Source organism: Hipposideros armiger, unplaced genomic scaffold, assembly GCF_001890085.2.
Source record: "Hipposideros armiger isolate ML-2016 unplaced genomic scaffold, ASM189008v1 scaffold_53, whole genome shotgun sequence".
NCBI lineage: Eukaryota > Metazoa > Chordata > Mammalia > Chiroptera > Hipposideridae > Hipposideros > Hipposideros armiger.
Genome location: NW_017731403.1, coordinates 2,736,861 through 2,762,586, shown reverse-complemented (window position 1 = coordinate 2,762,586; position 25,726 = coordinate 2,736,861). Strand labels below are relative to the sequence as shown.

At 39.2% G+C, this 25,726-nt stretch overlaps 1 pseudogene; it reads right to left on the bottom strand.

Moving 5' to 3' along the window:
• Positions 1-20,054: 20,054 nt before the first annotated feature.
• On the bottom strand, positions 20,055-21,423 carry LOC109381770 (translation initiation factor IF-2, mitochondrial pseudogene; annotated as a pseudogene).
• Positions 21,424-25,726: the final 4,303 nt, after the last annotated feature.

Here is a 25,726-nt window from a genome sequence, read left to right as displayed (position 1 = left end):
TACAGTAAGTATTCATTTTACATATGAGAAAACTTTGCCTAAGATTTCACTTTCTCGAAAGTGATAGAGCCAGGATTTCAAACCAGGTCTGTGGGCAATAGAGCTCATAGCCACCAGGCTAAACTCTTCTCACGGCGTTTACTGGGCATATGCTGTAGTCCTTTCTAGCTTCTTCAGTCATGTTTCCTCCAGTGAGGTATTTATGCTTCATTTTCTTTTATTTGTTTAAAAATACTTGTAAATAAATCACTTACCATACAGACGTTTTGGTTTTGAGCTATTACCGTGTCTCACAACTTGGGAATTCCTTTCTGCTTTCTTTGTTTTTTTTTTTCATACATGCTGACTGCCAGATTTTATTACTTTCCCTGCCTGAAAAATATTAATGTCCAGAAGCTAGTTTCCCCCTTGCTGACAGAAGGCAAACTAATTAGAAATCTGCTGGAGCAAGTTTTATGGGGCAAAATGCATTTTTAGTTCACCCAGGGAACTGAGCCCACCTTAATTTAAATAAGAAGTGAAAAGTAAGAGTGCCTCCTGGGTTAGCAAATAAATGAATTAGGAAATCAACCTTAAACCTCCCAGATGCATTGAAGGCAATATGGACTCTCCCAAAGGAATGAAAATGTGATCCTTTGGTCCATGGATATACTGCAGATGGGATACTTCATGGACCAAAGAAATGGCGGCATTCTCTAAATTCTGCTAAATAAAATACGCACGGTGTACCTGTTACCCAGATGAAGTCTGAAATGAGCAGGGGAAATAGAGGCACAAAACAAGGTTGGTTGTACAAGTTTCTGGGGGTAGAGACTGTGTTATGGAAGCCATGTGATTCTGAAGTTTTCTTTAACTATTCTCATGACTTTTAACATAGCAGGCTATGGAGTCATGCTGTCTGAGATCTAATTCTGGCCCCTCAATTAACTGAGTGAGTGATTAATTTCATTAACCTCTGTGTTTCAATTTCCCCATCTGTAAAACAAGGCAAATGATAACACTTACCTTGTGGTGATTTTTCTCAAGGCTCCAATAAGCTAATACCCATGAAGTTCTTAGAACAGCATATAATTGCTCAACAAATGTTCTCTATTATTTTTATACTCTATAAAACCCATGCTAATCTTTCACTTGAACTTTGATGATCAATTACATAAACTGAGCAGGGTTTGCTACATCATTTGGGGGGGCCCAGTACAAAATAAAAATGTGAGGTCCCTTGTTTAATAATTCTTAAGAATTTCAAATGGTGACAGCAAAGCGTTAAACCAAACATTGGGCCCTTCAAAGGAAAGGGGTCTGGTGAGACTGCACAGATCACAACCCATGAAGCTTTGGAACTATGTTACAGAAGCCAGAAGGTTTTAGGAAGAATCCATGTACAAAATAAATTGATATAATTTTTTACATCTGAAAAAGCCAATGAAATGTGTTTTCTTAAAAGAAAAAGGGGGAATATTTATGAAGAATAAACCCATTTAAGATAATAAATTCAGAATTGTCCCTTTATAAAGCTCAGCATTTATATTGGTCATCTCAGCTGAAATGTCACAATCTCCAGTAGTTCACAGAGAAAATAAAATTGTAACTGTCAATAGGAGATTATTCTTCCAAAGTCCACTTTTAAATTTCCTATTGCAAATGAAGTAGGACAAAGAAATGCTCTTTTCCCCAAAAACTCTTTAAGGCACCAACAACCAACAAATTCAGGAATCACTTTTGGTTGCTGATTGCCAGGGGATAATCCTGGCTTAAATTTCTCTACATCATAAATGCCTTTTCAGTAAAACAGATTTTGAGCCAGAAGAATAAAGAACCAAATAAATAGCAAATAATAATCTTGATGAGTGGATGAAGAGAAAATCAAAGTTCTGTTTATTTCTTGTCCAATCCATTGAGTTTGGGGATATGGTGAAGGTCACAACTACTTAAAACTTATTAGACAGATCAACGCAATCAGGAGAAAATTGAATCTTAGATAAAAAATGGATCTTTGCCACTGGACTATTGGGTAATATATAAATATATATATATATATATAAATTTATATATTTGTATATGAATATAATATATATATTATATTTTGAAAACTCTTTACCCATTGTTGTCTAAAATTCACACCCAGATGTTGTGGGGGCTCCTTTCTTGGCCCTGGTGCTCCAGGCTGGAAAGCTAGTTGTGCAGCTGGGACCCATGACTCCTCTGCAGCTGAGATATTCTTTCCTGATTCTTGACTGCCACACATGGGTGTGCGTCCAGATCTTTTTGTCTCCACCCTGCCAACCATTCTTGAGGTGGCTTTTTCTTTATATCTTTAGTTATAGGACTTCTGTTCAGCTAGTATTAGGATGGTTTTCCAGGTTGATTGTTCTATAATTTAGTTGTAGTTTTAATGTGGTCATGAAAGGAGGCAAACACAGCACTCAGCTACCCTGCCATCTTGACTGGAACTGTATCGTAGCTTTTTAATAAGTCTTGAAGTCAGGTAGTATAAGTCCTCCAAATTTATTTTCCTTTCTGAAAGTTGTTTCCATATGAATTTTAGAATCACCTTATCAATTTTTACAAAAAACTAGCTGAGATTTGATTGGGATTATGTCGGCTAATTTTAGGAGATTTAACATCTTAATAATATGTGCTTGATTCATAAAGATGATATATCTCTCTATGATTCAGATCTTCCTTAATTTCTCTCAACAATGTTACATAGCTTTCAGTGCACAGATTTTTTTTTTTTTTTAGTGAGCATGTTTTAAAGATTTATTTAACTCAGTAATGAGGGAACCAGATGGTGAAAGATGAGTTCAAAGGCAAGAGATTATGATCAGTAAACTTGCAGAATTAGAAACAAAACAGGCCTTGGTTTACAGGGCAAAAATCAAAACAAAACAAAAACAAAAACAAAACACATTTGGGCTTGATTATCTTTTCTACCGGACAGAAATAGTTTGTGCCTTATCATTCATCTACATTGTTTTATCCCAACATCAGTAGTATTAAATCAAGTTAAAAAAAATCTCAACAGTTTTCCCAACAAATTCATTCCAAAGCTTCAGTTGCTCCTTAGCTGGGCTTGTTAAATTGTCAGATGTCCTTCTAGTATGACATTGAAAGGGCACACAGTAATTTTTCCCCTTATTTCAAAGCTTTAGATAATTTTAACACTTATTTTCTGTGATAACTGCAAGAAAATCATTGATAAAATGGCATATTTTGGATGGTAAATCCCAGTATTTCACCAAAACCTCTTTCTGCAATTCCTAGTCTTTCAAATGGAATTCTGTTAGTGGACTCATGACAACTCACTTTGGGGAGTCACATCAGTGGCCCACAATGTGGGGAACATGGTAACAATATCTAACATCAGTATATAGCATTTGCAGAGCATTCAACAGTTTATAAAAGCTTTCACACACCTGTGCTATCTGTCCCCCTCTGACATAGCTACAGAACAAGTATTCTTTTTATTATTATTATTTTTTAATTGGGGAATTAAGGGAGGGGAACAGTGTTGGGGAATTGGGGAAGGGGACCAACCAAGTTGTTGCTCTTCAATCTTAGTTGTGGAGGGTGCCAGTCACCATCTGGCTGCCCGTCGGCAGCTTATGGTCTCTAAGCTCAAGGTGCTGTGTTACAATCTTAGCTGAGGGTGGGCGTAGCCACGATCCCATGTGGGAGTCGAGCCAGCAGCCTTGTTGTTAAGAGCACATGCTCTATCCATTGAGCCATCAGGGTGGCAGCTCAGCTCAAGGTGCTGAGTTCAGTCTTAGTTGCGGGTGTGCGTAGCCCACCATGGAACAGGCTGTCTTGTTGTTAGGAGCATGTGCTTTCACCAGCTGAGCCATCCTGCCACCTGTTGGCAGCTCAGCGGTAGCTCAGCTCAGGCGCAGCATCATTGGCCTATGTGGGAATCAAATCGGCAGACCTATTACTCAGAGCTCAAGCTCTTAAGCTAACTCTTAACCAACAGAGCCACTCAGCTGGCCCCAGAACAGGTATTCTTATTCCAGTGAATTCCATGAAATCAATAGGCAAATAGTTTTGAATTCTATGTCTCTATGTCAGTGCACAGATCTTACATATGTATTTTCCAGAATTACCACTAAGTATTTTATAGTCATTGATACTATTGTAAATACTACTTTTTAAAATGTCAATTTCCAATTGTTTGTTACTATCATAGTATATAGAAGTAAAATTGATTTTTAAATATTTACCTTTAATCATAAAACGATGCAAAATCCACTTATTAGTTTTAGTAACTTTTTGTATAGTTCATAAGATTTTTTTTACATAGATAATCATAATCATGTAATCTGTAAAATAAAAACAATTTTACTCCTTCAGTTTCTATCTTGATGCTGTTTATTTGTTTTTGTTTTTTTCTTGCTTAGTTGCTTTGGTTAGAACCTGCAACACAACTGTTTAATAAAAGTGGTAAGATTGGACATCTTTATCTTATTCCTGATTTTGGAGGGAAGGCATTCAGTCTTTCACCATTACATGTGATGCTAGCTGTAGATTTTTATAGATGCCTATTACCAGGTTGAGGAAAGTTCCCTAATATTTCTAGTTTGCTGAGTTGTATTTTTTTAAATCAAGAATGGATGTTGAATGTTGCCAAATGCTATTTCTTTATCTAATGAAATGATTATACCGTATTTCCCCATGTATGATACGCACCTTTTTTCGAAAAATTTGGGGTCTAAAAACTGGGTGCATCTTATACAGTGGTTGTAGCTAATGTTTGGGAGTTTTGACAGCAATGAGGAGTTGTATGAATTTTATGATGAATAAAACTTGAGTTCAATAACTTTATGTAATACATTTTTTTTCAAATTTCGGGCCCCAAAATTAAGGTGCATCTTATACGTGGGAGAGTCTTATACATGGGGAAATACGGTATGTCTTTTTGTTTTTAGTTTGTAAAAGGAGTGAATTATACATATACAACTATATACGACTATTGGTGATTGATTTTGAATGTCAAAATAATCTTCACTCCTGAGATAAATCCCAGTTGGTCATGATATATTATTCTTTGTACATAGCTTTAGTTTAGACTTTCTGAAATTTTGCATCTATGTTCCTGAAGAATATTTGTCTGTAGTTTTTTTTTTTTCTTATCCTATTTTTGGCTTTGGTAATAGAATGCTGGCCTCACAGAATGAGTTGGGCATATTCTCTCCCCTTCATTTTCAGGAAGAATTTGTGTAGAATTGGAATTATTTATTCCTTAAATGTTCAGTGAAGCCACCTGGTCCTAGCATTTTCTTCATGAGAAGACTTTTTAAACTAAAAATTAAATTTCTTTAATAGATATAAGGGTATTCTGGTTATCTATTTCTCTTTGGGGAGCAGTGGTAGTTTGTTTCAAAGAATTTGTCCACTATGTCTAAGCTGTTGAATTTGTTAATATAGTGTTTTTCTTAATATTCCCTTATTATTCTTTGAATAGCTGTAGAATTGTTAGTGATGCCATCTCTCTCATTTTTCATATTGGAAATCTGTGTCTTCTCTTTCATATTCCTGATCAGTGTGCCTATAAGTTTATCATGTCATTAAGTCACTCAAGCAAACTTATGGAGAGGTTCATGTAGTGAGGAACTGAGTCCTCTCACTAACAAGCAGCAGATAATTGAGGCCTCCAGATAAGAGGCAGGCAAGTGAGTCATTTTGGAGGTAGGTCCTCCGTGTCCAGTCAGGCCTTCTGATATGGTAGCCCTAACTGACACCTTGACTACAGCTTCTTGAGGAAGCCTAGAACCACCCAGCTAAACTACTCTTGGATTTCTGACTCACAGAACTGTGTGAAAGAACAATATTAGTTTTTGTTCTAAGCCACTAAATTATAGGGTAATTTTTAATGCAGCAATAGAAAGCTAATGCATTAATTTACTTATTTAGTAAAACAGTTTAATCCTCCTGGGGATTGCTTTTATGCTTTGTTAGGTGAAACCAAAGCAGCTTTTGGTGTAAGGCTAATTTTTGTCCCATTATTGAGGCAAAACCCTTCAAGGTCCTCTACTTTGAATTCATAATGTCCATGAATTACGAGGTTTTTCCACTCTGGCTGGTAGGAACGAGAGCTATTCCTGGCCTGGTGTGATCTTTGGGTTCTGTTTGCTCTAATCCTTGCAAGGTAGTTCTTTTTCTGGCCTTGGGCAGGTTGCTGACATGCATGTGCTGATCGGTATTCACCTGGAGACTCTGCTGTACCCTCTGCAGACCTCCAGAGTTATCACTCTGTGCAGTTTTTTCCTCTTTAGTACTTTGCCCTGAAACTCTACACTCCTTGGTCTCCCCAGACTCTCAACTCTGCCTTTTCAACATAGAGAGATTGCTAGGTTGTACCTGGCTGGGTTCCCTGTCCCTGCCCTGTGGTCTGGAAACTTCAACACTGAAAGTAGTAAGCCTGGGAAAATAAAGGGCTTAGTTCATTTGTTTCTCATCAATTAGGGATCATTATCCTTCATTGTCTGATGTCCAATGCCCTGAAAATTTTTATTTTATATACTTTATCTGGTTTTTAAGTTGTCCAGGCAGGATGATAAATCTGATTCCTATAACCCCATGTTGGCTGGAAGAATCCCCCAGATAGGCTTTGAAAGGTCAATGTGTATTGAGAACTATGTTCCAGACATGGTGCTTGGCACTCTACGTTCTATATCTTAGTTAATCGTCAAAAAATGTAACAGAAGAAAACAAAAATGCTAAAGCAAAGAAAAAAAAATGAACTATGAAATAGATACTATCAGAATTCCTTTTTTATAGATGAGGAAATCAAGATACAGAAAAGCTAAGTAGTTTCTTCGAGACCATAAGGCTAAAAATATATGGTGGGATTGAGATTTGCATCCAGGGGTGTTTGATTGCCAAAGGCAAAATCTTAACCAGTCTCCTCCTATACCTCCTACATCTAGCTCTCACTGCTTGCAGGAAACTGTGAAAAATGCCTCGCCTTGTCTTATGCCCACCCTCTGCTTTGATACTTGTTCTTCTGGACTTTTCATTCTCCCTGCGATGTCTACCACATGGAAAACTCTATAGGCTCCATAACACTAGAGACTGATTTCAGATTTTCCTTTTGTACAGAATACCAGTATATTGGGGATCCCGCCTTTTTGTCCCTGCATGCAATGAGGCAACTTTTGGTTGAAATTTATAAAATAATACATTTTCATCATAAACATGTGAGCTTTGTTCAAATGATTACAATTTTTTTTTGAAATAACAAGAGAAAAAGAAAAAGAAAAAAGCTTTCTTTGAGAGCTAAGTGAAGATGTCCCTAAAGCTTGAATGGAAAGAAAAATCAGGTTCAAATTTCAAGTCAGCTTCCAACCTTTATATGAGAATTGGCAAGAAGGCTTCTCTGTTGGAAGATGTACTGCCTCATGTTTATAGTGGTTCTAGGGATCTTCCATGAAGTTCTATAGAAAGGAGAAACACTCAGGCAAACACAATTGACACAAAATTAGCTTACTAAATGTTTTTTTCGAAAGGAATACTAACACACAATTAAGGAGGGTGATTCCAGGGTAATTTTGAGTTTGTTATAATTCTGAAGTTCTAAATAAATAAAACTAATACAATTTTGACTGAGTTTTACCAGTAGTGAAGACTCATGAGCCTTAATCTAGTACTTATGTGTAAAACTTACACTCTCAGTTTTAGAATTTGAGCTACTTTCCACACACCCTCCCCAAGATTTTCCTTTTCTCTTTCTCACATTTGTTGGATTTTAACTACACAAATAAAATCTTATTGTTGAAAAGGTAGGAGATATAAATACGCAGAAATAAAAAAATCACCTGTAATCTTACCACCAATCAATAATCACAACGAGGGCCGGCCGAGTGGCGCGGTGGTTGAGAACTGGCTTGGGATGCCAGGGGGCCCCGGTTCGGATCCCACATATGAGGGCCAGTGACACTGCCCTCCACAGCTAAGATGCTGAACAACAGCTCAACCTGGAGCTGGGCTGCCATGAGTCGCCGGCGACGGCGTAGGCTGCAGCCCCTGTGGCAGTGGGTTGCCATGGGCTATCGTGTGTAGCCAGCAGCCAGCGTGAGCGGCCAGCAGCCGCAGTGAGCGGCCGTCCAGAAGCCGGCGACTGATGTGCCTCGCTCGGGAAGAGCGCAATGATGGTGCCAACTTGGGCCAGTGAAGCAACGTCCTCCACAACTAGACTGAAGAACAAAAAGGACAGCAACTTGTCTGTTCCCCTTCTCCCAATTCCCCAGCACTGTTCCCATCCCCGCAATTCCCCAATAAAAATCTTTAAAAAAAAATAATAATCACAACGAAATAAGGGTGACAATCCTTATGATCTTACCTTCCCTCACTGAATAAATTAAGTATGTATGTGTGTTTGTGTGGCTGTGATGTGTGTGTGTGTGTGTGTGTGTGTGTTTGTAATGTATAATTCTAGAAAGTCTGTAATGCCATGATCTCTAGGACCTCTGTCTTAATGCATTTGGGATCATGGCACAATATGGGGAGATCTTAATACCATAGTTGAAATCTGGGTTGGAGGGACCCCTGCTAAGGCATGCTCTTAGAAATTGTTTTTTCTTCTGGATTTAAATTTCTCCAACTTTTCACCTTTTAGGCATTCCCAGAGATGAGATGCTTGAACCTATGATTGGAGAGTGATCCCTTGCATAATAGTCCCAGAGGGGACTCAGGCTTAAGACCTGGGCTGGAAAGAGTCAGAACAGTATTTTCCAGACCCACAGCTGTGCGAGTGACAGTCCCCAGAGGTCCTCTAACTGTGGCTGTGATTATGGAGAGCAATTCACTCTCCCTGGATCACGTGAATGCTAGAAAGGCTAGAGTTTTTATAAATTGAGAGGAAGGATATTAGACAAAGGCAGCTAGCAGAAGAGAAAGGTTTACTTTAAATGGTTTCCATGCCTTTGGAATTCACAGAGCATTGAAGAGTCTTCTTCATTTGGTGTACTTAGTGCATTCAACGGAAACTGACTCTGACCAATTTAAGCAAAAAAGTACATCACTGAAAGGCAACTACTGGCGAAGTGAGAGAATGAGGCTTAGAAGATAGGCAGCAGAAGAACAGGTAAATAGAGAATGTTTGCAAAACTATGACCCAGGAACAATCTGGTGAGGACTTGCCTGCCACCCCGTCTCTGGCACCAAAGGCCAAGCTTTTTCTTAACAATTGCAAGACCTGTAGCAAGAGTACTGATGGAGGCCAAGTGCCATATGTCTACATATTTTTAAAATTATAAATAAGTTATAAATCAAATGAACACTCTATTAAATAAAATAGGTTAAATCCTCCTTCCTTGACAAATACACTTTTATAATCAGTTGAAAGATCATGTTCAAATTTCGAAGTTTTGACTCCTTAGAATTCCATGGGGTGAAATCCAGCCCTTGGTTCCTGTTCCCCAAGCACCAGCACATCCCATTTTCCTTCTTACAAGCACCATCATATCTCCTGCCAACGTCTTCTCTTGAGCACCCTTTTGGTCTAGAAAAATGAGTAGTCTCCTTTCCCAGAGATGGATACCGGGAAGAGGACTGCAGAAGTTTTGAAAATGATGTTGGAGTCATTTGAGCAGAAAATTCTGGAGATCTGGGTACTTGGAATGCAGCCTAGAAGCAGAGAAGGAGTTCAGGTACTGAGTGGGCTTGTTCTGTTGGAGTCATAGATTCTTTGTTCCATGGGGAGGGGCACAGCAAAAGGTGGGCCAGGACAGGGTCCCCTGAACTGGGGCTAGGATACAGTTCCATTTACCTGAATCTAAGGACTGTACTGCCCAATGCTTGGTATGCTACAACTGTTCTGTGAAATGGATATGGCTTACTCACCACCAAAAGCACAAAGTCACCTCTATGAATGCTCTAGTGCCCCAGCAGGAGTGTCTAAATAGCTGAGCCAAGGTTATACGCTCAGCTTTCGCCTCTAGGGGTGAGGTGGAGGTGGGAAGCAGTGGAAAATGAAATCTTATAAAAAATGAAAATGTTCATTATGCTCAGGTTGAAGGAGCCACTTCTAAACATGTTCTACTAGGAGCTCTCAATCCCAAACTTGCACAATTATTTGAGAAAAAAAAAAGGCATTATCAGTGTTGACGTTAGTAAAAAAAAAAAGCATGGAATTATCTTCCAGTGGAAGCCAATGAGAAAGTTTGCTGTTCCTGTTCATTTTATTTCTATTTCTACGTCGGGGTTACCTTCCCACAGGCTAAAAGGAGTGACACTATATGTATTTTAACCACCAGACAGTTTAGTAGACATTTGTTGCTTTTGTTCATCTGACATTTACTTCCTCTTGTTTTGTCCCACAACTTCTGTTCTTGTGGTAACAACTTCCAGTTGGTTTGGATGTGTTTGACCAAACCCTGATTCTAGGGATAGACATGTGACTGATTGGTCTGATCGGTCAGAAGATCACACACTCTTAGCCACGGTAGTTGGTTCCCAGATGTTGGAATATCTTCTGGAGCACAGCTATAGACATTCCTAACCTGCAGATATCTAAGAAGGAGATATTTAAGAAGAAGGAACTTTTGGATGGAGGCAGTGAACCAAGGAAAGTGGGTTATTAGTAGCTCCTCCCCAGAGCCCAGAGCCTGCATGGACAAGCTCCCCAGTTTCATCATGAAGTCGCAGCAAAGGTGCCTGGGTTCCTCCTTCTGCATGCTCAGATCACTTTGATGGCATTCTCAGGCCAAAGGACATGACTTCACGGTCCCCCTTCCTAGGTCCTTTGTGCTCTGGTGGCAGAGATTTCCTGGTAGTCAGTATAATGCTGAGGGCAACACACTTAAGTTTGAATCCCGGTTCCATAATGTAGCTGCTCCCTCAGTTTCCTCATTTGTGAAATAGGATGATCTTTAGCCTGGAAAGGGTAATGAAGCCCGAAGTGTTTGAGGAAGGATGCTCTTGGGTATTTTGTCTTTAAATGAGGTCTCCAACTCTTACAACCAAAATGGGTTTGGTGTGGACAAAACATGGAACAGTAAAGTAAATAACTTGTCTGCTCCCACCAACTTCACAAGAAAATCTGTCTCCTTATAGTTACACCTTGTACACACCTAGTAAAGTTCATTGTGCATGGCATGTACTCAGAAAATATTATAGTTATTAATTAATTTCTAGCTCTTGACCTTAGTTGTTTGATTCCATTAAATTCACACACAAAAAATGAGCTCTTACACTTGGTGCCACAAGGCATTTATGATGAGACCCCATTGCCCTGTAAAATGTGCTAGAATGAATGAGGTGATTCTGAATAAACCAAGGCAGCCCTGCTGCCCCCATCTTCTCATTAGGGAAAATGGGTCTGCTTCCTTGTGCGGATTTGTTTTAATAGAAGTCTATAATCCTCTCTGTTTTCCCTTTGGCCGGCATCCAGGTTGCTTCTGATGACATCTCCACTGAGAGTTTTCCTTCAATTTGTGAGTGACAGCACTCTTGGTTTGACTCATTTTATTTCCCAGCTGGGGCCTGCCCTGGATTCATGTTCCTCTCTGCTCCAGCACCTCCTCCCTGGGAGTCTCAGGCGGCTCTCCGGGCCCCGCGGCTCCCCACACTGACCCCTTGGCCAGCAGGGAGGCTGCTAAGGGACACCAAGTCTCAAAGCCCCCTGGCTGCATTCAGACCCATTCTTCCCCTTCCTTTGGTTTCTTTCCACACAGTGAAGTCAGAATTTCCCAAAGGATGCAGGTTTTATGGGCTAAATAAAGGAAAAACAGATCCATTTTAAAGAACACTGGACTGGTACTGGTGTCCTCTAATATGGAAGAGAAAGGCCCTAATTTATCCCCTCAACATATTGTCCTTCAGGTATCTAGGTAATAACAAAGCCAAGGAATATAAGCATCATTGATAAATATAAAGACGAATCTTCCTATAAGACAACAAAATTTTAAAGGGCTGACCAAAATCTATTATTGATACAGGTTTAGATATGTATTATGCTTACCCTATATTGTTAAGTGAAAACATAAGTTGCAAAATGGTATGCACTTTATGATCCTGCTAACAAACACACATCTGTTACAAAAAAGAATCTTTCTGTAACCACATAGAGTTTGTAGGTGGTTTTACATATGCCATCTTATTTATTAATATTTCTTCAGCATATCTGTCACATAATATTAATTATTTATGTTATGCATAGGGAAGAAGGAGTTGAAAGCTTATCTGTGATTACATATTTAATAAATAGCAAAGCTAGATCACATACTCAGGTCTTCTGACTACAAATCTCTATTATACTTTTCCATTAACACACACCTAAAGATTACAAGGTTTTGGGTGAACCACATGTGCCACTATTTTCACATAAATGTAATAACAATGCATTATACAATATTCATATATGCAATAAGCACAGAACACCAGTGTTGGTCCTATCCCCACGCACACTTTTTCAACTCCTTTCCTGCTATCGTGCACATTTCTGTCATGTCCATTACTGAGGCCATTTTACATTACTTTGCGCAACAGTTGGATTCAATAGTTGTGCAATAGTTTTTCTTCCACTGAACAATAAGCTCCACGAGGGAAGGGAGCACATCTGATTTTGCACACTTTGAATTTCCAGTAGAGTTCTTGACTCATAGTCAGTGCTCAATAAATATATGTTGAAGGAATGAAGTAATGAAAAATCAAGGTGAAGCAGCTAGTGCTTTGATTTGGAGCTCCGCTCTCAACCAGAAATCATGGGGGCCTATGAAAGACTAAGGGTCAAGGGAAAATATTCATAAAAGTGTTTACAGGTTGTTCTTGGACCCTGAGGTGCTTAGCTCTGGCCAGGAAACGAACCGCTGTTGCTCAGAGCTTGCACTCTTGAGCAAGCTCTTAACCAACTGAGCCACTCAGCCGGCCCTTCTGTGACCCTGTGGTTAGCCATGGGAGAAAGCAAGGCATCCTTCCCAACCCATGTGAACAAGAGTACATGTGGCTCTTAGCCCAGGGGAGGGCCTTCTGTGGCTTTCTTTTTCTTCACCTCGACTGGAGGTCAAGGAAGAAGAGCAGTGTGGGTCTCAGGTAAGACTTGTCATTGTTGTCTCTCCTGGGCTTGGTGGAGTTGCACGCACTCATAAGGTACGGTCTCTGGACCCCCTCAAGCAAGTCCTGAGGCCAAGTCCAGGCCAAAGTCAATTCAGCTGCTATCTTGGGCATGGAGAAAAGTTTTAATTGCAATATCTGAGATTTCGGGGGCATCTGCCACCTATTTCTGTCGGTATTATCAGTAAACAAGAAAACTCTCCCATTCCAGATACTGCCCAACCCAATTATCCTTCTTAAAGGAGAAAGGAGGAAAATTCTTGTGCATTGAGGGGACTTACAACAACGGAATATGGAAACACATTACACTCTGTATCAGGTCTGTGTTTTTTATTCTTGCCACTCGCTCTTCTGAATGACTTTTCACAAACTGCAAATGAAAAGTATATTATATAAAAAGTGACTGAGGCATAGATGTATCCAAGTACAATCCTAGATCTAGTATTATGACAAAATATCAACTCAAGATAATCCCACATCAAAAACTTGCTATTTATTCAGCATGTATCCATCAATGCTTATTCACAAGGAACGACACAGGATGCATTGCTCTGAGCATTTAGTTTATAAAATTCTCTCAGAAGCTTAGCTAATGTCATTCATGATCTCTGGTTCCTATTCTATATGAGGCAAAGTCAAAATCACCTTTTTGAGCCTGCCAGGCTGAGACCCACGCTCCTTTGGGGTTAAAAGGTCAGGTCTGTTTGAAGAATTTTATTATGATGTGTCTTGTAGTTTTCTTTCTTGTGCTTGAAGTTCCTTGAGTTTTGGGTTGGTAGGTTTACAGTTTTCATTTTGGATAGTGTCTTCATGGCTGCTAATGTTTTCTTCTGCAATGTTTTATCTGTTGTTAATCCCATCCAGTGCATTTTCCATCTCAAACGTTGTAGTTTTCACCACTAGAATTTTGATTTTCTAAAATTAGCTTCCATTTCATCACTTAACATATTATCTCTTTCCTCTGGTTTTTTGAACATATGGAATACAGTTATAATAACTATTTTAATGTACTCGACTGCTAATTCATTCGTCTGTGTCTGTTCTGGGTCAGTTTTGATTGATTTTTTTCCCTCACCATGGGTTATATCGTATTTTCTACGTTTTTTTTTTTTTTAAGATTTTTATTGGGGAATTGGTGGGATGGGAACAGTGCTGGAGAATTGGGGGAAGGGGAACAGACAAGTTGCTGTCCTTTTGTTCTTCAGTCTAGTTGTGGAGGACGTTGCTTCACTGGCCCAAGTTGTCACCATTATTGCGCTCTTCCCGGGTGATGCAGATCAGTCGCCGGCTTCTGGACAGCCGCTCACTGTGGCTGCTGGCCACTCACGCTGGCTGCTGGCTACACACGGTAGCCCATGGCAACCCACTGCCACAGGGGCATATATATATATATACACACACACACACACACACAATAAAATATTACTCAGCCTTAAAAAGAATGAAATGTTACATTTGTGAAAACATAGATGGCCCTAGACGGTATTTTATGCTAAGTGAAATAAGTCACACTGAGAAAGACAAATATTATACCATACGATCTCACTGATGTTTGAAACCTAAAGAACAAAATAAACTAACCAACAAAACAAACATTTTTATATTCTTATGAAGATTCTTGAGCTTTGTTTTGAGATGCAGTTAATTAGAAACAGTTTGGTCCTTTTGGTCTTGCTTTTAAGGTTTGTTAGGCAAGACTAGTGCATCATTTATTCTAGGGCTCATTCTTTTTCACTACTGAGGCAAGACCTTTCAGAGAACTCTACCAAGTGATCCATCAATGATGAGGTTATTTAATCTCGCTGGCAAGAATGGGCACTACTGCCTCTGTGAGCTCTGGGTTCTGTTCCCTCAAATCCTTTCAGGTGGCTCTTTCTCCAGTCGCAGGTAGTTTCCTCAAACACATACTCTGATCAGTACTCTGCTGAATACTTGGGGGAGTATCTTCTATATATCTTTGGACTTATTCATGTATCTTTCTTTTCTCAGGTCATCTGACCTGTAACCTCTAGCTTCCTTGATCTCCCTGGTTTCTCATCTCTGAGTTGTCAATCTTATGGGCTCTGCTTGGTCCCCTCCCCGACCATCACCACTGCAGCCTGGAAACTCTATCAAGGGAGTAATGTGGGGAAATTCTAAGGCTAGCCTTCTCTGTTTCTTGTCTCTCTGAGACCACTGTCCTTTGTCACAGGATGTCCAATGTCTTGAAAAATGTTTCATATATCTGTCCAGGTTTTTAGTTGTTTCACATAAGAGGGTAAATCTAATTCTTGTTACTTCATTTTATCTGGAAGTGGAGTTTGCTGTCACTTACTTTTAAGGGCTTTTTAAATATTAAAAGTAGTAACCCATTATTTCATCCCTTATGTTGTATTTTTTCCTCTAGATTTTAATTTTGTTTAGTTTTATTTTATTTTATGGGTTTTTGTGTTCATATAGAAATCCATTCTCTTCTACTTTTATGCTAGTAAAATTCTCATTTTTTTGTGAGTATCTCTTGACAAGAATAATGACCACAGTTCTAAAATTTCCTGGAAGTTAAGTGTGGCTATGTGATAGATTTCTGGCCAACATATTTTAAGCAGAAGTGGTGTATTCAACTTCTAGAAAGAGTTCTTTAGGGAAAGGATCATGTCCTTTTCCCCTCTTTCCTTTTCCTACTGTAGACATCATTGTTGGAACTTGAGCAGCCATCTTGGGCCAGGGGTAGAGGCCTTGTGCTGGGAATGGCTATGTAACAAGAGGAAGAGAGCCACATTCCCAGATACAAGAAGGGCTATTCCAACCCTATACCACTTGTCTCTAAGCTAGGTTTACTTGAGAGAAATAGGCTTTTATCCACTATTATTTTGTTTGCTGTTATTTTAAATTTTCTATTACTCAGAAGTGAGCTTAATCTTGACTGATGTAAACTTTAGAACTTTTTTTGACAAAAAACAAATCCTATTGTGATTTCAATGGAAATTGCATTAATTTATATAGTAATTTGACAAGAATTGACTTCTCGGCAATACTGTCTTCCTATCCAGGAACATGCTCTGTGCTTTCATTTATTCATGCCTTCTTTAATGTTATTACAGGCATTAAAATAAACCCAAAAGATTATTTTCTTTGTGTTCCATGTTGTGTGTTTCAAGCATATATTACTCTTTGAATTATAAAATATAAATAAAACCAAATAAATTAAAGTGTTACAGAATTATGCAGAAATGTAAACCCAGGGTGAGCCTAAATAAAGGAAATGAATCTCTCTTAAGTTTAACTTCTTTGTTTATTTGAAAATTTCATGAAGTTTCCCCTTCTACATGTGATTTCCAGAAAGTAAGTTGGTGTCTGTTGAACACTGCAGTGTTCCTCATAACAGCTCTTTTAGTCATAATTACTTACCAGAATTACTTAGACATTTGTTTGTACTACATGCTTCTACTTGGGTGTGTTGTTTCTTAATAGGATCTCATTCTTGTTACCTAAGAGTGGTGTGTGAATTGTCTGAGTCATATGGACAGAGGATGGAATGCATCAAGTTTCACCGGATATCAGGCTTCACAGCTAAGAAGACAGCTTGTTATTTGCAATCAGAGGAACTGGGTTCGAGACTTGGAGTAAGTTCCTAATAGGTGTTCCTAATAATAAGTTCCTAATAATAAGTTCCTAACAAGACAATGGACAGATCACTCACCATTTTGGATCCTCAATTTGCTCATGTATAACTTAGGAATAATAGAAATAATAGCTTATACATTTACAACTTTGTTGTAAAAGCAATGAGATAATGGGTATGAAAACATTTTATAAATGATAGAAGTCTATGTAAATGTTAAAAATGGGTTGGTATTTGTAGTCATAAAATGGCTTATTTCTCATTATCTTCAGCCACACTTTTTAATTTTTTCAAGTACAAAGATTTCAACTTAAGATAAAAAATTTCCATGAATCTTCTACTCTTGGTGGTATTTTTATTACTTCTTGATTGAGGAAATATATATGGGGTAGATATTATAATACTTCAGTAACAGCTGTGAATGAATATTTTAAAATCATAACAGGACTAGAAATAGAAATTATATGAGTAATTCATATTACCTATTCAGTCTATAGATAATATCGTTGAGGATACTTTTTGCTTCAAGGAACAGAAAACTTACAACGCATTGGGCTAAACATCAGGAAATTCAGTATCTCATTAATAGTAATGTACAGAAGTAAGACAAGATTCAGACTTGATTGATTCATGTGCTCAGTGATGTCAGGACACAGGTTCTTTACATCTCTCCTCAGTGCTGGCTTCCTCCTCAGGAGCAAGATGGCTGCGGCAGCTCCAGCACTTCCCTTCAGACATGGCAATGTTCCAGAAAAAAAGAGAGACAATGTATTCTTAACTGTCTGTTTTAGGAGAAAGAAGCCTTTTCCAAAATCATCCTTCTGTCCTGATGACCTTTGACCACATTTTATTAGCCAGACCTGATTAAGCTGCATGTCCCTTTCTGAAATCACTGTGAATGTAAATGAGATTATTTTGTATGAATCTGCTCATCCTTAGAGCTGAAGGTGTCTCATTCCCTTTAGGCAATAGTTGTTTTGGGGAGAAGTGGATATCTGAACAAAACTGGATTTGTTTCACGCAGTAGAGATTATTAGTACCTTGTTAGGCACTATACACACTGATAGCTTCCTAGCACAAGTGTCTGTTACTCTCTCTCTGAAGAATTTCTCTGGGATTCCCTTTACCTTTCTCTGAGGGATTTCACAGGATCTTTTTTGACTTGCATGTGGGGCAGACTGAAAAGTGCAGAGGAAGTGATGTTTCCGAAAGCAGCCCTCCATCAATAATGGAGGAGAATGAAGGTGCCCCTTGGTGGGACAACTGTGAGGTATGTTCCACACCATCTCTTTTAGATTCCTGCTGGTACTGAGCTCCAGTTGCCCACAGTGATAACTGGCTTATTAACACGCTCTGTATTGACTTCCTTCCCTTCCTTTGTCACTTCCTCACACTCCTACCAGTGTTTTCTGGTATTACCTCTCAAGCAATTTGCCCCATATCCTTTCCTCAGTGCCTGCCCCTGAGGGAGCTCAACCTAAGTTGGTAGGAAGGAAGAGGAGGAAAATGTTCTGTGTAGGAAACTAAGTGTCCACGACAGGCACACAGCAGAGATTCTGTAACCACATATAAAATTCCTTAAGGTTTGTAAGTATTGGCCTACAAGTATGGCCTCCCCAAAAAACCCCAAAACTAACAATGAGCCTCGGTATCCCAAGAATACACACCAACCTGCAAACTTGCAGACAAAAATGCAAAATTGTAGTTCTGGAAACATGATGGCTAAAATTATTTTTAGATATAAAGCCTCCTGGATAAACTTCTGAGGCTTTGTTTATCCAGAATGCTTCAGATGTAGAACTCTGGACTATAAGTTTTCTTCCCAATATGACTGTCTTTCCCCACCTGGAAGAAAGGTGTTTATTTCTTGAGACTTTGGGCTATTTGAGATCTGGATTCTTTTACTAGATCTGTTTCATAGGGGTTTGAGGGATTGTTATTATGTGAAAAATTTTTTAAAATAATTTTATTTTTTCAAATAGTCTTTGGCTGATTGGTTTATAATATTCCTGGAGTTGTTACTTTAATGAGGTTCAAAAGGGATATGACCACTAGATGGATAGGAAAAATGGAAAGCTTGATTTTCCTCAACTAAAATTGAACAGCAGAACTTTATTGCTCCTATTTTCTCAGATGCCATGTGGCTGGAACCTTGGACATCTGGAATGTAGGGGGTTCAGCCTTTTTCAGCTTCTTACTGGAAACTGAGTTTTCTTGACAGCCGTAATAAATAAAACATCCACAGGAAGCAAAGAGATAATTGAAATGAAATGTAAGCTGTGAATTGTCTTCCCTGAGATTATCACAGCCCTTTCCTTGGTGGCTTCTTTCTTTGGATCTGCTAAAGAAATGTGTCTTCAGGAGGATGCATAAATTAAAGATGTCAAAATTACCTGCTTTTGTGAAAATTTTAATTTGTTCACAGTGTACTCAGGTTGAAATTAACTTAAAGAGTACGCTCCACAAACTCTAGGTAGCCTAATTTGTCCTAGGCTATTACAAATCCATGGTATTTTTGACTTCCTGAATTGCAATTAATGACCTGATTTAATACAAATGTCCTCCAACAAGTACAATAAACATTCCAAAAATTTTTATTGTACTCCAAAATAAATAAATGAGTATTCTGAGAATTTCTTTCTGGCAAATTGAGTGATGTTTTGAAAGTTATGTTTTTTGTCTTCACAAGACTCAAAAGGAATAGAAGTTAGAAAGTTTATTTAAGAAGAAAGGCACGGCAGAAAAGCTGCCACGGGGCAGAGACTCGAGCAGACGACTGGGCTGATCTTTAGGTTCGTTTTTTTTCTTATATAGAAAAGGGGGAGTAGGTCAGGCAGGTTTGAGGGCTGACATCGTTTCCTGGGGTCTGGTCTGTTTTAAGATAATGTTATCAACGGAGCCCAGACTCAGACTGGCCACCACAGCCTAGGGCTTTATGCGTCACCAGTAAAAACTGAAAGGGAGTTGCAAATTGGATTCCGGTGTTCAGGTGCTTGAGGGTTAAGAAATTGCCCTGTCCGGGTTAGCAATCTGCTAATTAAATGGATTAACGAGGTATGTGTAGCCTTGAGAAAGGGAACAAAACAGAGTTCTTAAGTCAGACCATGAGGGGAGAAACAGAGAGAAAATAGCTGAATATCAATCAGGGTGGATCTAACTATAAACTAAGTCTAATCACAGGTGGATAGATAATGAGTTATGCAGTGAGTCAAACTGCAGATGAGCTAAGTCTAATTATGTTATTGATTCCATAATTTCTCCCTTACAAGTTAGCTATAGCTATTGAACTCTGATATTACTATTTTCAGGGGCATCATATTCATAACCAATTTCTATTCGGTTGACTACTTCTGATGTATTTTAATCTGAATTTATTGCTAGCCGTAAAACACTACCTTGGTTATTTTCAGATCTCTTTAGCTTTCTCCTGCTCTTGCTCATACTTTCTCCCGTCAACATCTTCACGTGCCCTTGGCTCAGATTCTACTTCAAGAGTTTTGTCTCCTGCAGAAAAGAGGTCTCTCCAGCCTGTAATTCTCACTGGCATGCTGCGACAGGCCTCATTACTTGTTTTTCCATTTTCATCAAACATCAAGCATACTTTCACCCAACTCTTTCCAGCAGCCAGAATTGAGCTTTTCCTCCAATTTCCTCTTTGAATTGTTGCTGGAGTAACAGGACCTCTTCCTTTGTGAAAGATTCTATTACTGTTCCTTCCACTGGACCAGTGGGGTCTGCTTTCAACTCTAACACTTCCACAAGAATAATTGTTGCCTCTGCCAAAGTCATCAGATTATCACCCTTACGTACAGAGATATGCACTGCTTTAATGTCACCCTCATAATCCTTGCACACCACATCATAAGCTAGCAGTTCTTTTTTCACTTTTTCAGGATCGGCCTCCGTTTTGTCATGTTTGTTTATGACAAGGACAACGGGCACTAGAGCATCTTTCTGAATAGATTCTACAGCTTGTTTCATCACTCCTTCATCTGCAGCCACAACCAATATGACAATGTCCATCACCTGAGCACCTCTGGTTCTCACTGCTGGTAGAGCAGCATGTCCTGGAGTATCAAGAAGGATTATCTTTTCCCCAGAAGGCAGAAAGACAAGAAAGGCAGCAATGTGCTAAGTGATGCCTCCAGCTCTCTTTGCTGCCACTTGAGTTTTTCAGTTTGTAAAATAATATGGTCGTTTTCCCATGATCAACATGGCCCATTATAATAACAACTGGGAGCCTTGGGGTTAATAAAACTTGGATCTGCCTGGGCCCTTCTCACAGTATCTTTATTTTCTCTGACTTTGTCATGTTTTAATTTGCTCCATTTAAACTTCATTCCTGACTTCTTTATCACTTCTTTGATCCAGACTTCATCTAAATGTGTCTGCTGCTAGTGAATCTATGTTGATAATAGTGTCCATTAAAGCTTCATATATACAATCTATGTCTTTTTCCATTGCTCTGGCCAGCTCCTCAACAGTCATTCCAATCCATACCTGCACCTCCTTTTTAGATTTTATTGAAGATAACTGAGGTTTCCATGATCTTTCTCCCTTTTTGTTACTAGAAGCCTATATTGAGATAAAGCAGACCCAAATAGAGCATCTGTTGGCCAGGGCCAGGCATACAGCTGAGCCATCCACACCGGGTAAGCAGATGAAAACACATGACTCCACTGTGCTAACGTTTTTCTTTGATTCAGGCTGTGCAGCTGCCTACCAATAGCGTGAAATCGTAGCAAGTGCTCCACTTTCAGTATCGTCTGGTTCATGTTTCTCTTGCTACTTATTCCAAGCCCCTCATTTTACAGAAAAGGAAAATGTGAGTACAGAGAGCTGAAAAACAACTTCTCCAGTGTCATGCCTCTAGTTAATGACAGTCAGGACTAGAACTCAGGCTTTCTGACTCTCAGTTTGGTATTCTTTCACTGCTAGAATATTCATGAAATCTGAAAAAGGATGTTGGAAATATGGAGTTGCATTGGTGGAATGTCTGAATGTAAGGGTTGGAAGTCTTGGAACTTATTTAGCTTCTACATGAGGCCTGGACCATCTGGATTCTGAGGCCAGGCATAGATCGCCCGGTAAAAGGCAATCTTTTGAACAAATGTTACTGGGAAAAGTGGGTATCCACAAAAAAACAATGAAGATGGACCCCTACCTAATACCATATACAAAAATTAACTCAAAATGGGTCAAATATCTAAACATAAGAGCTAAAACTATAAAACTCTTAGAAGAAAACATAAGGGAAAATCTTCATGACATTGGATTTGTCAATGATTCTTGAACATTACACAAAAAGTAGAGGTGACAAAAGAAAAAATAAATTGAATTTCATCAAAGTTAAAAATTTTCTACTTGAAATGACACTATCCAGAGAATGAAAAGATAGCATACAGAATGGGAGAAAACGCTTGTAAATCATGTACCCGATAAAGGGTTAATATCCAGAATATATAAAAACTCTTTACAACATAACAACAACAACAAACAAAAACCCAGTTTAAAAATGGGCAAAGGACCTGAGCAGATTATTCTTCCAAACAAGATACACAAATGGCCGATAGCTTATGAAAAAGATTCTCAACATCACTACTAATCAGGGAAATCCAAGTCAAAAGCACAATGAGATATCTATCGCTTTACACATGTAAAGATGGTGATTACAAAAATAAAAATAATAAGTGTTGGAGAGGATGTGGAGAAATTGGAACCCTTGTGCATTGCTGGTGGGAATGTAAAATGGTGCAGTTGCCATGGAAAATAGTATAGTGTTTCCTCACAAAAACTAAATAGAATTACCCTGATCCAGCAATTCCACTTTTGGGCATATACCCGGAAGAAAGCAGGTACTTGAATAGATATTTGCATGTGAAATGGTCATAGCAGCATTATTTACAAAAGCCAAAACATGGGACTAATCCAAATGTCCATTGACAGATAAATGGGTATACAAAATGTGGTATAAACATACAATAGAATATTATTCAACCTTAAAAAGAAATGATGGGGCGGCTGGTTAGCTCAGTTGGTTAGAGCGTGGTGCTCATAACACAGAGGTTGCCAGCTTGATCCCCACATGGACCGTTGAGATCCCCACGCTCTCCACAATTAGATTGAAACAACTACTTGACTTGGAGCTGATGGGTCCTGAAAAACACACTGTTCCCCAATAAAAAAAAGAGAAAGAAATGAAATTCTAATACAAGCTACTACATGGATAAACCTTGAAGACATATTGCTAAGTGAATAAAACCAGACACAAAAAGACAAATATTGCATAATTCCACTTCTAATCAAATTCACAGAAAGTAGAATATTGGTTACCAGGAGATGGGGGTTGGGGGGAAATGGGGAGTTATTGTTCAAAGGAATTTCAGTTTGGGTGGATGAAAATGTTCTGGAGATGGATAGTCATCATGGTTGCACAACAATGTGGGTGTACTTAATGTCACTGAACTGTACAATTAAAAATGGTTAAAATGGGACACAAGGGATGACCATGTGAGGACACAAGGAGAAGACAGCCATCTACAAGCCAAACAGAGAGGATTCAGGAGGAATCAACCCTGCCAACACTTTGATCTTGGCCCTCTAGAACTGTGAGACAGGCATTTCTGTTGTTTTACCAAAAAAAAAAAAAAAGGAAATGGTTAAAAGGGTAAATTTTATGTTGTATATATTTTACTACAAAAAAGGGAGCATGACCATGGAGATGGAAACCCTGGAACTTGGAAGCTTCTGTGAGGGTTTTCTGCTGTCAAAAGGTAGAGTCTTGGAGTAGGTGATCTTTTGGTTAGTAGGGCATACTAAATGGAGGTATTTGAATATGCAAATTAGACCCAGAGAATAGCTGTGTGTGTGCAGTGGTACATAAATAATGGCTCTATGTAAGAAAGTAAACACTGTTTAGGAGGTTTGAGACTGGAGCTAGAATTGAGAGGAGAAGAGTTTCAGGGGGGCAGAGAAAGCCAAGAAATTGGTGACAAGCTGCAGTCTAAGAGAGAGAGAACATGACCAGAAAGAGAAAAAAAAAATCCCTACCCCAGACTAAGGGGTGTCTGAAACACAATTTTAATTGTTGTCTTTCCCCATGCTGTGTTGTAAGTGCCCTCTTCTATTTCCCCAACTTTTAGTCAAAACATGAGATGCACAATAACCCTGGGTTAGTGATTCTTGGGGGGAAAAGGAGATTGGGACATGTTTGACATGGCACAAAACAGGCCAATGAGAGAAGGTGACATCTGAGGAGCTGAATGTGATGGTCAGAAAGAAGGCTGCAGCCTGGACTGGTCAAGAGAAGGAGAATCTGCCCCTATCCCCCAGTAATCCCTGACAGGGACTGGAAGGAGGAGGATTTCCCACCACATGTGAAACATGGGTTCCAGCCATTTCATTTAGATGTTAAAGGGTAACACCAGAAACCTAGGGAATCTGGGGACATCAAGCTCACAAATGGAATCAAGTTCATTATAACATGTAAATTCAAACATATTTTGTGGCTTGGCTGGAGTAATTCTTTTTTGCCTTAGTCCTTGGACATTTTCTTCCCAGGCAGATAAACTTTTGTGGGAAAGATATGTATATTGATAATTTGCTGCAGTCACAAGCTAAGGTTGCTGCCATATGTTGCTTATCATAGGAAGCACAAATGATCAAAGTCAGACATAACAGCTTTGCATTTAGCATGTTCCACAGAGCTGTCTTTTTCTAACTTTTTTTCATTAACAATGGAGAGGAAAATAAACTGATGTCAGCTGCAGACATTGCCAAAGCAGACATTTGCTTTCTATTACTTTCAGTTCTCCTCTCCTAGGCTTACCGCATTTCGTGATGGGCTCCCAGGGCTACTAGGTCTGCTTTACACAGGGCTCCCAGAGATAAGGATGGGAGACTCTCCTGTTCCGAGCTCAGCTGTCCCATCAGACCTATTTCTCTTCTACTTCTTGTGGCGCGTCTGGAAGCCTCTACCAGAGGTTGCTGAGCCAGTCCCCTCCTGAGATACACATTTCAGGCATGGTAGTATGGCTCACATGTGCAATACCAGCTGGGCTTAGTTTAGAAGCGTGTAGGTTTTGGAAGAAGCAGTTGGTGTGTTCGTCTTCAGACATGGCCCATCTGTGCTCCTGGAAGGAAACAATGGCCCTCAGTGAATGCAGGTGGAGGAGGGATATGCAGGCTATGTGCCTATTCACTTTCATGGAGCTGTGAGTGGTCCAATGAGACCTCTTTGAGTCTTCTCGGGACAGTGTCCCAAATGGCTGATCAAGGTGGGATACTGGAAGTCCTTTGAATGCAGACTTTGAGGAGAGGTGAGTGGAATTTAGTCTGGGTAGGGAGAAGAGAAGACTACAAGATGGTTAGAGTGTTGCTAAGGATTGGAGAGATTAATAGGCCCCTGGTACAGAAAAGTGGAGTAACCAGGCCAAAACCTCTTCCTTTTGCTGAGGAAGCCCTAGGTTACTTGTGTTGCTCATGTATGCACGTGTATCTGTACCATGTGAGTGTGCATGGGTGTGTGTGTGGGGGTGGGGTGGGTGGGTGGGGGAGGGGTGTTCACAAGTTCTTGGGAACTGTTTCCTCTCTCCCATGTTTTTCTTCATTGAGGTAAAATTCACATATCAAAATTAACCATTTAAAATTATACAACTCAGTGGCATTTAGTTCATTCCCACTGTTGTGCAACCACAACCTCTGTCTAGTTCCAAAATATTTTATTACCCTAAAAAGAAACCCTATGTTCATTAAGCAGTCACTCCCACATCTCCCTTTCCCCAAGCCCCTGCTAACCAGGTATCTGCTTTCTGTTTCTATGGCTTTACCTATTCTGGATATATCATATAAATGGAATCATATAATGTGTGACCTTTTGTGTCTAGCATCTTTCACTTAGCATAATACTTTCAAGTTTTATCCATGTTATAGCATGGATCAGTATTTCATCCCTTTTCATGGCTGAATAATATTCCATTATGTGGACATACCACATTTGTTTACCCATTTATCAGTGCATGATCATTTGGGTAGTTTCTACCTTTTAGCTTTTTTAAAAGTTAAATTTAATGGGGTGAC